We start from the raw sequence: 14,732 nt of genomic DNA, 5'->3' as shown, positions 1-14,732 counted from the left end.
GCTCTATATACTTGCTGCTTATGAGCAGTAAATAAAACTTATTTTCTTAAATGCCTTCGTTATATATATATATATATATATATATTATTGCATTGTTATAATATTATTATAATATTGTGCTATACGTCAGGCTAACCGTGGGAGATTTTTCGTGGTTTTCCTTTCCATGTAACGTAAATGCGGGTTAGTTTCATTGAAAAATTCTCCACAAAGGCAAATTTCCTCCTATACTTGACCCAGGAGTTCCCTCGTCTTCTAGATTGGGTTCAAAATTACAAGGCTATAGAGTTGAACATTAATAGTCGCAAACACAAAATATTGGGTCGGCTGTTCAACATTGGTTATAAAATAACTTTTTTTAAAAAAAGTCCAGCAATTAGTTTACCTCTTCCACGGAAGTCTAGGTTTCCGCGGAATATCATTTGGGAATCGCTCTTCTAGACCGCTGCCTACGATACCTCCTCAATTTTTAAAATACCATCAATTATAATTAAGATTTTAAAAACTTTTATCAGAAAGACTTATGACAATTGTATATCAATTTGCATTTAGTGAGAACTTTTGTAATTTGATTTGAGTCATTATTTAAATATTTTCACCCTTTTTAAAATTAAAATTTCTACTACGAAGCTACAATTTCATGGCAAGATGTTGTGAATTCTTCTTTTCATTTTTTTTTAACCATGAAATCTAATTGATTGAGAAACAAATACTGTTAGATCTAGAACAGAACAGTATAACAGTTCCACTGTTATACTGTTCTGTAGAACAGTTCTAAAGGTGAAAATATTAATAAATGTATTTCGTTTCTTCAAAATTGAAGACACATTTTAAATATTATTTTTTAAGCATCATTAGAATATTATTTAAAATATTATTTTTTAAGTATCATTAGAATATTATTCAAAATATTATTTTTAAGCATCATTAGAATATTATTTAAAATGTTATTTCTTAAGTTCCCCATTTTAAATATTATTTGATAAAATAGGAACGTTTGGAATGCATGGAATATTCCAAGTAAGTTAGTTTCAAAAATATCTTCAGTTTTGTGAGTAATCAAATATATTTAAACATAGTTATCTGTTAGAAAAATTGCAGTTTTTCTTAAAGTTTCATCGCCTAAAATAGAACCATTAATCCATTAAATAAAAAATCCCGAAATAAAAGAATAAATCCGACTTACCTTCGAAGTGTTCAATTTGTTATAACGTTATATTTTGGGTGGCGATTTGAAAGCGCAGTAGAGCGTGATCGTGACTGCCAAATGATGCCAACTTGGCATGAAAATCTACACTTATTTTTTCACTGGAAATAAAAAATAAATGAAGTCGGATCTCTATTGAACGAAGTCGCTAAATCCTGATAAAAAGTTCCTTATATGGAAAATTCCTAAAATACAAAAATTACCATTTGAAATACTTAAACAACACAAAACAGGTTTTAAATTCATAAGCACTAGACATGATTAAAATAGCAATTGATACACCTTTATCGTGTAAATTATTATCTACTATCGAATTCTTTCAAATGATTTCATCATATCAAGGTTTGGTGATTTCTTCATCATTTCCGTCTTCGTCTTCTTCGTATTCCTCACAATTTATTGCTGTATTGTTTTTATTTTTTAAACTGTATAAAATATCCAATTCAGTTAATGTTTGTGTGGTTGCAGCTTCAGAATCAATAAAAAGAAATTCAGTAATCAGTACATCATCGTTCATTTCGTGGTTCTCTCTAAGCTGTACCCACAGTTTTCCTTAAAGTTCTTGTACAGGAATGTCATCGTCGTCCTCCGCACTTTCCAAATTCTCCGCGCTGACTAAGAATCCAACTTTAGCTTTTTTTTATTATTTTATGAGTTACGGATCTCGCTATAAATTTTATGCTGGGGCTTGTAAAAAGTTGGATCCAGCCTCGGTTATAATATTTTTACACCATTCCGTTTAGGTGTCCTAAAATAAGAATCCTGGTGACAACTTGTTGGTGTGAATGATGCTCTCGGGAATGATCCAAAGACGTCGCAATTGTGATCCTCCGCACAGGGGATGGCTCCCCTGATTTGATAGCCTGACGACCTGAGAGCGAAGTCGAGCACTTTACGTTAGAACAGTTGAACGAGGACCGATACCGCACAGCCTCGGTTTCTACGCAGGCTGATCAAAGTGGTCACCCACCCGCTTACTGATCGCAGTCAGTGATGCTTTACTTCGATGGATCATAGATTAGAATCTCCTTGTCGTCGGGATAACAAACACAGGCTTTCTCTTCGATGCATTGCAAATACCAGTTACTTCGATTAAGAAAGCCCCCACAAGAGAAAGAATTTTTTCAAATTTTTGATCCAAATTTGTGAATCAAAGATCACCGGTCATAAAATAAAAGAAAACTCCGAAAGATATGGTCAAGATGATATGCATAAATTTTGCCGTTATCCGAAACTGATTCCGATTCAAATAGTTTCATTTTATAACCATCGTTGAACAGCCGACCCAATTTTGGGTTCAACTAATTATCAATTACTATAACAATTTTGTGTCAGATACTTTTTCTATAAAATGCATATTAATCTTAAATTTAAATCTTAATTAATAGAAGGGCTGAAAAATTATAAGCAATAATAGCTTAAAATTCAGATTTTGTTCTGAAAATAAACAGTCAGTTAATTTAAATTCAAATATAAACATTTTATTTAAATTAAAATATGTTTCCGACATGTATAACATATTTAAATGTTTCCGATCGAGCTGTAGGGAGAAATGGTCAGGGAGATAACCTCATGTCAGAAAGGTAACTGGTTCGAATCCCGGTTGGAGGCGTGGTACTTCTTACTCTGAAGGCAGCGCTAGCACACTTAATGTGGAAGAGTTTCTAACGCATCTGCCCTTCTGATATTATTGTCAATATATGGATGGGAGAAAAATAAGTTTCAATGAAATTTGAAAATAGCACAGATGCGAAAAGCATACACTAACCTTGCAATTGAAAATCACGATACACTTTCAAAAAAAAGTGGCTTAACAACTATTTTATTGCTAAAATAGAATTTCAAGAAACCGATGTAGATACTTTATTTACGTCGCATTAGAGCTGCACAATGGGCTATTGGCGACGGTCTGGGAAACGTCCCTGAGGACGATTCGAAGATATGCCATCGCAATTTTTGCACGCGAAGTCAAGCACTTAATGGTAGAACAGTTGAACGAGGACCGATACCACGCTCCCTACGAAGGCTGATCAAAGTGGTCACCCACCCGCTTACTGACCGTATCCAGTGATGTTTGACTTTGGTGTTCTACTGGGAACTGTGTCTTTAGGATCAGTCCACTAAGGGGCCGATAAAATAAAATTTATTTTTTAAAAACAAAACTTGCAATATTTTACTTACAACCTTGCAAACTTTACACTTTATTATTAAGGCTACAGAAAAACCTACTGTTTATTAGTTTCATTATTATAATTTAGAAAGTTAAATTTAAACAAATTTGAGGAAGAAAAAAGTGTTAACGAAAAGGAGGAACCCAAGTCAAAATTTTTGATGGTTTTCCATTGATGGACCAACATAATTTTGGTGGTAACCATCAATAATTCTATCGTGATCCATTATATTTCTTGATGGTGAACAACATAAATAACCATCACTCCAAAGTAGGAATTAGGACATTTTTACGATGGCCCAAGATAAGAATGGTAACTTGTTTTGATGGTTTGGTCATATTCAGCCATCAGAAATTCCTATCATAGTTTCTTAGAAATCAAATCTTGAAACGATCATGAACAACCATCCCCCCAATGTAGGAATTCGGACTGATTTTTGATGGGCCAACATAAAAAACAAACTGTTTTGATGGTACATACTTTCTTAACCCATCATGGAAATGTATAGTTGGAACCATCATGGATTGTTGGTCCGTGAGAATCAAACTTCTCTTGATAGAATTTCTCTTGTAGCCATTAACATCATAGCATTAAAGAAGCATTTTCCATCATGGAATGATGGAAGTTTGTTGTCATATCAAAAACTATGAACGCATAAGGGAAAACGTTGGATGATGGTGACCATCATGAATTGTACTGAAACCAACATAAACCATCGAAATGTTTTGATGGTGTGGCGTAACTACCACTATAAATATTAAATACCGAATCACTAGTATATAAGACATGCTAACTTGATTCCATCAAGAGGTGCCTTCTAATAGATGAAGGTAGACACAGTCAATAATTAAAATCCCCTCAATGGTGACTTGCAGACGCAATATGAACTCGCCAACAACGATTGATGGTCTACATTAAACAATTGATTTGCTTAAAAATATAGAGCTCAAAAAAAAAATATCAGGTGAAGTAAATAAAAGTCTCACAGCCAATAAACAAAAAATGAAGCAAAAAAATATGAGCGAAATTATATAAACTTTTAAAAAAATGAAGAAAAAATACAAAGAGCAAAAATGATATATAAAAAAAACAGCCTAAATCAATTAGAGGTATTCGTTCATCGAATTCTATCACATAATGAAAAATTTTGGAAGGAGAGTAGCATGGAGTAACTACCACTATAAATATTAAATACCAATTCACTAGTATATAAGACATCTTAACTTGATTCTATCTTGAGGTACATTTTGATAGATGAAGGTTGACATTGTCCATATTCGATCCCTTCAATGCACAGTGGGCCAGCATCCAAGGTTTCGTGGCCAAAATTAGTATTTCGATAAAATTTGTTTGAAAATTTGGGGGTTTTATGTGCAGGTAAATTGAAATTTTTAAACACACTAAAAATACCCAAAAAAGAAAAAAAAATGGCGGCTGAAATATGACGAGCAAAAATAAAAATATAGTAGGTTTAAATAATTAAATATAGCAATGAAAATATAATAATTTTTGTAATTTTATATTAAAAATGAAAAGCAAATTATATTTCCGAANAATTAACAGCAGGTACTGAACTTTCGTTCTTCGCCTTAGAAGATGCCGGAAGTGTTGCTCCTTTATCGTTACCCAGTAGGCACCTGTGAACCAAAGTCACGGATACAAGCAACATTACCCACGCCACACTGCCACAAATACCCGTTCATAGGGTGGACTACATCCATACATTCACACATCAGATGACAACACAGAGAGAGAGAAACATGCCCAGAGCGGGATTCGAACCCGCAGCCATTGGGGCTTCGCAGTCAGGCACGCTAACCACTCGGCCACCTGGCCGGCGCGGTCGTGATATGAACTCGCCAACATCGATGGATGGTTCACATTAAACAGTTGATTTGTTTAAAAATATAGTGCTCAAGAAAAAAAAACAAAAACGGTGAAGTAAATAAAAGTCTCCCGGCCAATGAACAAAAAAAAAATGAAGGAAAAAAAAATGAGCGAAATTATATAAATAAACTTAAAAAAAATGAAGAAAAAATACAATGAGCAAAAATGATATATAAAAAACAGCCTAAATCAATTAGAGGTGTTCGTTCATCGAATTCTATCACATAATGAAAAATTTTGGAAGGAGAGTAGCATGGAGTAACTACCACTATAAATATTAAATACCAATTCACTAGTATATAAGACATGTCAACTTGATTCTATCTTGAGGTACACTTAGATAGATGAAGGTTGACATTGTCCATATAACATCCCTTCAATGCACAGTGGGCGAGCATCCAAGGTTTCGTGGCCAAAATTAGTATTGCGATAAAATTTGGGGTTTTTTATTTAGGGGTTTTTATGAGCAAGTAAATTGAAATTTTTAAATACACTAAAAATACCCAAAAAAGAAAAAAAAATGGCAGTTGAAATATGACGAGCAAAAATAAAAATATAGTAGGTTTAAATAATTAAATATAGCAATGAAAATATAATAATTTTTGTAATTTTATATTAAAAGTGAAAAGCAAATTATATTTTCGAAGTAATATTACAAAATAATGCGAAAACATGAAGAAAAAAAACATAATTTTTGTTTTTCGGTATATTTAGTCTAACTTTGCAATATGGGTAAAATGGAGCAGGTTTTTTCGAAAAAAGAAACATTACCTCGTGGAACTTTTTGGAACTAATTTTCGAAAGTCAAACATTGTGAAATGTCAAATGATAAGATATAAACTATTAGTTTGTCAAGAGAATTAACTAAAATGAAAAATTGTACTATAATTTCAGACTAATTACTCGGATAAAAATGTAACAGTAAGGTGAAATTCCCATATATATTTCTGAAATAAAAATTTAAAAGTTACATTAAAAAAAAAATTAACATATTTTTCATTATATTGTACTCTCGTCGGTTCAAATAGTAAATTATAATGTTTGGAATGATTATGAATTCTTAATTTGGGCGATATTAAAACTGCCTACACATATTTCAGTTGAAAATTTAATTTTTGACTTTTGGCCAAAGATCATGGTCTTCTGGCCCACAGTGCAATGGGAACATCAAGAACTTTGAGTTGGGGGAAAAAGTACGGAATTTCTCCAATAAAAGAAATTCTGTTTTGTGCATGGAATACAGGTTTAAGAGTCTGAGATATAGATTTAAATAATAATGATGATGGATACAAAAAACAAATGAATGTAGGGCGGGGTTCAGGAGAAGAATGGAGGGCATTTTGGAGCATGACCTTTACAGAGAGGAACTCTTTTGTCTATAATCTCCTGCCTGTGTCTCCATTGCGTGACGCATCTATCTAGAAAATTACGCTCCACATAAAATGAATACGAACCGAAACTTTTCTCTCTCAAGGAGCAGCCATTCACTTGAATATTCTCTCTAACACTTTAGGAATAATTTTTCTTTTTAGATTTATGACTTTGTCTTCTTTTGCGAACGCGATAGTACGACGTTCTGTTTTCGAGGCGGAACGATGTTCTAGAACTTAAATCAAAATATTTTGCTAATTTTCACATTATAATCTTAACTTTTTATTTAAAAAAAACTGAGTGGCATTTGCTCTAAATGCTAATTAATAGCTAATATGTTAATCAATTGCGTTAGATTGAGACAATTAGTTACTTGCGAAATTAGCCACCTCTTTAACCCAACTATTCATTTTTTTTAACTGAGTTAATGATATTTTCTTCCCCTCTAAAACTGATCATAAAATTTTCTTAAGAAATTCTTCATAAGTTACAAGAATTTCTTGAGATTTATATCTATCTCCAAAATATCTTAAGAATTTTTGGAGACATTTTGATTATCTTTAAGGTGAATTAAGTTTGTCTTAAATTCTTAAGACAGTTTCGTGATTTAAATGTTATCTTAAAATGTCTTAGGATTTTTTTTTTCAGTTCACACGAAATTTGTCTTGCGATATTTTATTTTCGATAATGATCAGATCTTAGTTTTTGTTTAATTCTGTGAGAATTTCAATAATTCTCAAATTAAAGTATATATTTTAAAGGTTTTCTGCTCTTTTTGATTTGTTTTTTCGTTCTTTCATGAAACATACAAACTTATAATTTGAGATTGAAAAGAAAATGCTTTGTTTAACTTCCATTCTCTATTTTAATTTTACTGTTTTTGTCAAACATCAACTGGTATCTACGGAATTCAATGCAACATTAAATAAATTTTTATCAATCAGAAACTCTCACATTATTAAAATTTTAAAGATTGGAAAATGTTTCCAATTTCAATGTATAACCAACTCACTCTCCTAGATTCGAATTTTAAGTTTATATTTATATGATATACCTGAATAATAAAATGACATGTTATTTATGACATAAATGTTATGAATTAAGAAAAAGATCGCATATTTACAGTAGTTATAAGTTTTATTTTTTCATACGTGTAGCATCCACAGTAACAAAGCTAGTTTAATTTTACTCGTTTTAAAAATTTATGTTCATTAATTTCGTTTTTAAGTACATATGCTATATCTTTACTCATTAAAACTGCATGAACCGTTTTCGTTCACGGGCGTGCAGTTTATTTCATTTACTGAAAATTAACAAGTCTTTTTACCATCGGAACCGAACTTTTTTGTTCGTTCAATTTACTCAGCCCTGCTTCCGTTTCCTCTCCCCTCCCCTCCACCGATTGAAGCACTTTGTTTACATTTGAAAGAATAGTGGCTGACAAAAAAGAAAACAATTATTCAGTATTAAAAATTTTTTAAAAAGCAGTTCGATGTAAAAGTTTTATTAATGAAAAATTCATGACTCTGAAGGATTCTATAGATTGTAAATTGATTTTGATGCATTGATAATTTTTGATCAAAATTTATCTTTGATTATTTTAGATTTCACCACCCCTCATCTTCTTAATACTGTGACTTGTATTCTGGTAACTTCAGCACTACAACTTTCGTCCCTTTTTTTTTTCAATTCCTACTATTAGTTCATATTCTCCCTATATCTTGTTCACATTTTCAATCGTTAAATAAAATACTTTTAATTCATCCACTCAAAGTTCAAATACATTTATTTAAAACTTGTAGTGGATAAAACTTGAAGTTAATACTTTTTTTTTCTCCAAATATTAATTCATTCATTAAATAGGGATAAATGAAAAATGAAATGGAATTTTCTAATGGGTTAAGCGTAAGTCATTGTTTGAAATTTTACTATAAGCGATGCAGTTTTTCTCATATTTTAAAAATATAATCAGTGATCATTTCTAACTTATAGCTCCATTTGAACAAATAATAGTTTATTGCGCACATTAAAATATTTAATTGGGTATAATATAGCCTACGTCACAGGTTGTGTTGTTCCTACTAAATTTAACCCATGAACGGCATTTTCTGCGAGCCTAACTTCAAGCCACAAATAAACAAACGAAGTGTTCGATCGTTTAAATAGCTGCTCGCCAGATTTTATTGCATTATAAAGAAAAGTAATTGAAACTAAATACAACTAAAAAAGCAACAACAACTAAAACAAATAACAACAACTACTAATAACAATAGCTAAATAAACAACAACTAAATTCCATTCGTTTAGCATTGCGTCATATGTTGTTCCTACTAAATCGAAGTAGTTGTGTTTTTTTCATATTATACCCAATTGTTTTATATTCGCTGTGTCATATAAATTCAATGTAGAACATGAGGTGGTATCACGTGGGGTCCACGTCACCCAATTTATACTTTTATAGTTGTCTGATACCACGCACCTTTTTTCCCCCTTCCAATTCCTACTATTAGTTCATACTCTCCCTATATCTTGTTCAAATGTTCAATCGTTAAATAAAATACTTTTAATTCATCCACTCAAAGTTCAAATACATTTATTTAAAACTTGTAGTGGATGGCACTTGATGTTAATGCAGTTTTTTTCAAATATTAATTTATTCATTAATGTAATGAATCAATTTTAGTTTTTTACAGGAGAAAAAATTTTAATTATTTAATGAAAAGCAACTCAAATAAAAACTTTCTTTGTTGACCTAAGTAGGAATTGACTTTAAAAATATTTTTTTTTACATTACTTATTTATTTTTGTGACACCCGGTGGCTGAGCGGTAGCGCCTCGCGCTGTCGTGCCACAGGTCCCTGGTTCGATCCTCGGGTCGGGCAAGGTTGACTCAGCCTTTCATCCCTTCAGTGGCTCGATTAATGAGTACCAAGCATGCTTGGTAACTAAACACTGGGGGTTCCATTTTCGGCGGACCACCTGACCGGAACATCTGCTTCAGCACCCCAGGGCCCAAGGTCAAGAAAACTGAGATGGGCACAGTAGGCCTTGGCCCTCTATGAGCTGTCGCGCCACTGAGTTTAGTTTTATTCATTTTTGTATTGGGGTATCTAAAATGATGAAATCAAAGCCGTATTTAAGTTGACAGCGAAATTTAATTTCAAAAATCCTCCGTAGGGCGCGGAATTAAAAATAAAGCAATGAAGTTTCGCAGAGCGAATGGTCCTATGATAAATTTTAAAAAATACAAGGAAGAAATGCATTTTTTATTTAATTAAAAATTCGCTTTTCTGAAAAAGGTTACCATTATGGACGGTGAACCGTGTAAAGCTAAGCGCAGATGGCGCTAGGGGTTAAAATTCATCGTAAGATTTCCGACTGATTTTTACGGCCTTAACTTGAAAAAAACTCTGCATTTAATATGATTATATTTGAGCCGTGATGGCTCAGGAGATAGAGCATTTGCTTTCCAGTGAGGTGAACCGGGTTCGAGTCCCAGCAATGGCTGGTCGATATGAATTCCGCATCCGGCTTGCACCAACCACAGTGCTGACGTGAAATATCTTCAGTGGTAGACGGATCATGGGTTTGAGTCCTCTTGCCGTAAGGCTAAACGTGGGAGGTTCTCGTGGTCTTCCTCTCCATGTAACGCAAATGGGGTTAGTACCATCAAAAATTCCTCCACGAAGACACAATTTCTCCCAATACTTGATACAGGAGTTCCCTTGTCTTCTAGATAGGGTTCAAAATGACAAGGCTAGGGAGCTGAACATTAGTATTCGTAAACCCTAAAATTGATTCCGGCTGTTCGACGACGGTTATAAAATAAAAATATGATCATACTTGTAGTGTTTTCGATATAACATATTCCTTCAATCTAACTTTCAACGAAACAAGCAACAAATAAAATTCGGAAGACTCCACAAGCTTGCTATGACGCTACCCTTAAGACTACAAATGGTGCTATTTTACACAAATATAGCCAGATAAAAGATAACATTCAAAACATAGCTGATCTCACCCTTTATATATGCTATGATATTAATTTTGTTAAATACGTTTTAGGCTCAAGACCTGTTAGAATTCATAAACTACAGAGAACTCTTATGAATGGTAAAATTACGCTTACATTTGAAGAACACAAATCACAATAATAAAACATCTTAGAATATTAAGCCTGTTTACACATCGCCTCATAAGCGGAAGGATACACCGGAAATTTTCTACATTTCTTTTGGGTATAGGAAACTTAATCATATCCATACTTTTTAAAATAATTGTCATAAAAATAATTAAGATATAATATAAAAATTATAGCTTTTGGGTCATCCGACCCACAGTCTTTAACAGGATCGATGCCGCCCTCAAAGAGCTAGTATTGACCCTGTTAATAGTTACGCAAATAAAAGTTTGCCATATAAGTATATATTCGTGAGGTGCGACTTGGTTTCGGGCGACACATCACGAATATATACGTGAAGTTTCGGGTTGCGAGACCAGTTTCCGTCGACAAGCGGAATGAATAAAATACTTAACAGTTCTATTGGTAATATAACGGGAACATACCACCAAATATTAGTTTAATTTTTTTTATCGAAATTTTGACATTTCATAGTTAATAGTACTTTTTATTTTACCTGACGAGTATACACGTCATAGACACTACAATAAAGATTTGATCCAATTTGTAAACGCGTCCATTAACTGGTTCATTAAAGTATCAGTTTGAGAATTAAAAAATAAAAGTATCACTCACTGAGATTCGTTCGCTTTTAATTTAAATCGACTAACTTAACTAATCAATCCAGTTTTGAACATATAGCAAATATTTCGAGCACAGTGAGCAAAAAAATAAATAATAAAATTAGAAATAATTTTTGATTTAATTATTGGATCTTTTCGTTCAAATAATCAATCTTAGTACAGGGTGCATTTCTGCATCCGGCTTGTACCGACCACAGTGCTAACGTGAAATATCGTCAGTGGTAGACGGATCATGGGTTAGAGTCCCTTTGACGTCAGGTTAACCGTGGGAGGTTCTCCTGGTCTTCCTCACTATATAACGCAAATGCGGGTCAGCTCCACACAACAATCCGTCCACGAAGGTAAATTTCTCTCAATACTTGATCCAGGAGTTCCCTTGTCTTCTGGATTGGGTGCAAAATTGCATGGCTACTTAGTTGAACATTAGTAGCCATGAACCCCAAAAATTGGGTCGGATAATCACCTTTTAAGCACTCAAAAAATATTTTTAAGCACTTTATAACATGCTATAGTTATGATATGCGTACTTATAAAAATCTTATCTTTCTTACTGTTTAAAGTTCCTTATATATACATTAACAAAATGCAAAATATTTTTCAAAGACTTTACATGATCATGATAAAATAACTAGTTTCTAACAAAGAACTCTTTTCTTGATTATATTTGCCACCATAAAAACATACACAATTTTATATAATTGCCGCCATAAAAACATACAAAATTTTAAATATATTTAATATTGAGAGACTCGTTATATTTTTTAAATTAATAATCACTTTATTTAATAAGGCAAAAAAAATTTCTTCAAAATTATAATTAATATAACTATTAAATAGAAAGGTTCTCAAGTGTATTTTTTTTTTTGATTTAAATAAAAGTTATTTATAAAAGCATATTCAACAAAACATTAACAAGATTAATATTAATGATTATACTGAATATATAGAGATATGTAAAGAATTAATCAAATTAAGAAAATTTTAATAAATTGGTATTACAAATGTAAATTAGTGAATGGTCCCTAATAAATTTTTATTAAAATTTGTTACTAAGTTTATATATTGGGACCAAATTTTGGGGGTCAAAAATCCGAATTCGTAGGAAAAAAAAGTATGTTTATTTAAAGCAAGTACGTTTCTGTGTTTGTTTTCTTAACTAAATTCGCTACTAAGTCCTAGACCGTAAGGATCCGTCATTATACAACCATCAATCCTGATACTTTATAGAGCTCTTAAAAGTCTATAATTAATTACTTTTTGGTACTCCATTTTTTCACTTTTTGAAAGTACAACAAATGCTCAAAAGGACATTATCTTCCACTAAAACCAAAGCACTTTACCAGATTTTGAAAGACAAACATTAAATTTTGCCATTTTTTGTGCTTTATTTATTTACTTCAATTGTTATTCTAAATATTGCCATTTTTCTTTAGTCAATGAATGCAGAAACTTTGCACAAAATCGAAAGCCATCTTTTTTTTCTAGCTACTACTACTGAGGAGCCATCCATAACTGATATTACTTTTTTTTTTAAATATTTTTGACACTCTCTCCCCAGTTACAAAATGTCAAACTTCACCCTTAGCCCTATTTCTTATCACATATCACGCTGCATTACATATACAAATGTCAGCAGTTTAAAAAACAAAGTACACGTTATCCTATTTAAAATTTTATTTTTAAACTTTTAACCGTGTTTTAATGACGATTAATAATAATAATTATACGCATATTATTTAAAGAATAATGATTACATGTATATTTATTTTGCTGAAAAAATTCCCTGTGTTTTCCTTGTACATATTATACACAATATATTAAGAGAAAACACAATTACTGTGCCCGTGTGTCAGATATATTTTACAAACTAGGGTAAACCAACCAGTGAAGGAACATTTCATAAATATTAATTAAAAATAAGAATTTGAAAGTTTTTCTTTAGATTGATTGGTAACAATAGCTTACTGCCAAACAATAGGAAGTCATCCAGCAATGTTTTGGATTACCTGGTCAAATAGACTTCTCTGGAAAAAATTTTGAATTTGTTATTATCTCTGTAACACATTGTTTCTTTGAAAAAATTATAAGGTGAGTGTTTGTATTTACATGTTTGAAAAGGAATTAATCGCATGCAATAGTTTTATTTTTCCCACTGTGAAAAAGAGAATTCAAAATATAGTTATTGAAGTTACGTTTTTTTTTTTTAAGCATCATAGCATAATAAAGTACTGAGATAAGGGGGTGTTTATTCACTGGATCACCAAACGATGAAAAACCAGTGAAGGAACAAGTGTTCCTTTACTGGTTTTTTTTCTAAGTTAATGAAAATAAAAGATAAACTTTAATTTTCTTGTACCTTTAGTGATGTTCCGCATCAAAAGTATGTTAAAAATACGAAAAACAACTTCTAACCAGTGAGGGAACAGGCATGTTCCTTTACTGGGCATAGATTTCCCAGTGAATGAACAGTATGTGTTAATATGTTGACACTTTAATTTTCAATTCATGATTACAAAAAAAAGTTAACATTTTCCAAGTATTTATATGTTATAATTTCAAGAATAGGCTTGTTTTTAAATATTTGTATGGCTTATAAATTCATAAAGAGCATTAAAAAATAACCAAAATTAAGTGTTCCTTTACTGGGTGTTCATTCACTGGTAAGAGCTGTTCCTTCACTGGGTCTTCTTACTACTTGTTATTTGAACCTCCAAAACTTTAAAACAATAATATGTAAGTTCTCTAAATTTTTTTTACATAATTTGCAATTAGTAACAAATATGCTGACACTGTCATTTAACTAAAATTACGAATTTTGAAATTAATATGATTTTTTAAAAGGCAAGCGAAGCTTAAGTGTTCCTTCACTGGTTAGTTTACCCTGTACTAATTTTAATTTAAGGATAAACTTAGAGGAAAAAAAGAACAGATGAGTATACTTAAATAATGCTGTAAGTAAAATAGTTTAGTATAGCTGATATATCATCCTTAAATATCCCATATACAGGGTATCTGATACATTTTAGATTTTCAAATCCATGACTTTCCACGAATAATTCCAAAAATTTTTCAGGACTTACCGAAGTTACTATTCTCCCACAAAAATGCAACAATAAATTTTAAAAAAAGCATTATAATAACATTAATTGAATTCATAGGTACAACCAAAACAGAGTATAACATAATATACTCTGAATCTTCATATTTATTGATTTTAAACTTAAAAAACAGAATAAAGAAACAGTTAAAGCAATAAAATAGCTGGGGAAAAATACAAAAGCAAATGACTAAATACTAAATATGTAGTTATTTAAAGCTGTTTTATTTCTTTT

At 31.5% G+C, this 14,732-nt stretch overlaps 1 protein-coding gene across 1 annotated transcript in view; it reads right to left on the bottom strand.

Annotated features, from left to right (window-relative positions):
* The window catches only part of LOC107457140 (organic anion transporter 3), a 32,809-nt gene extending 31,340 nt beyond the window's left edge, over positions 1-1,469 (bottom strand). Inside the window, exon 1 of the mRNA XM_016075217.3 lies at positions 1,187-1,469. The gene's annotated coding sequence lies outside the window, so the exon portion shown is untranslated. The remainder of the gene's footprint in view (positions 1-1,186) is intronic.
* Positions 1,470-14,732: the final 13,263 nt, after the last annotated feature.

The sequence above is a fragment of the Parasteatoda tepidariorum genome, chromosome 5 (assembly GCF_043381705.1).
Source record: "Parasteatoda tepidariorum isolate YZ-2023 chromosome 5, CAS_Ptep_4.0, whole genome shotgun sequence".
Taxonomy (NCBI): Eukaryota; Metazoa; Arthropoda; class Arachnida; order Araneae; family Theridiidae; genus Parasteatoda; species Parasteatoda tepidariorum.
The sequence above is the reverse complement of the archived record's forward strand: the minus strand, read 5'-3'. Positions and strand labels throughout refer to the sequence as shown.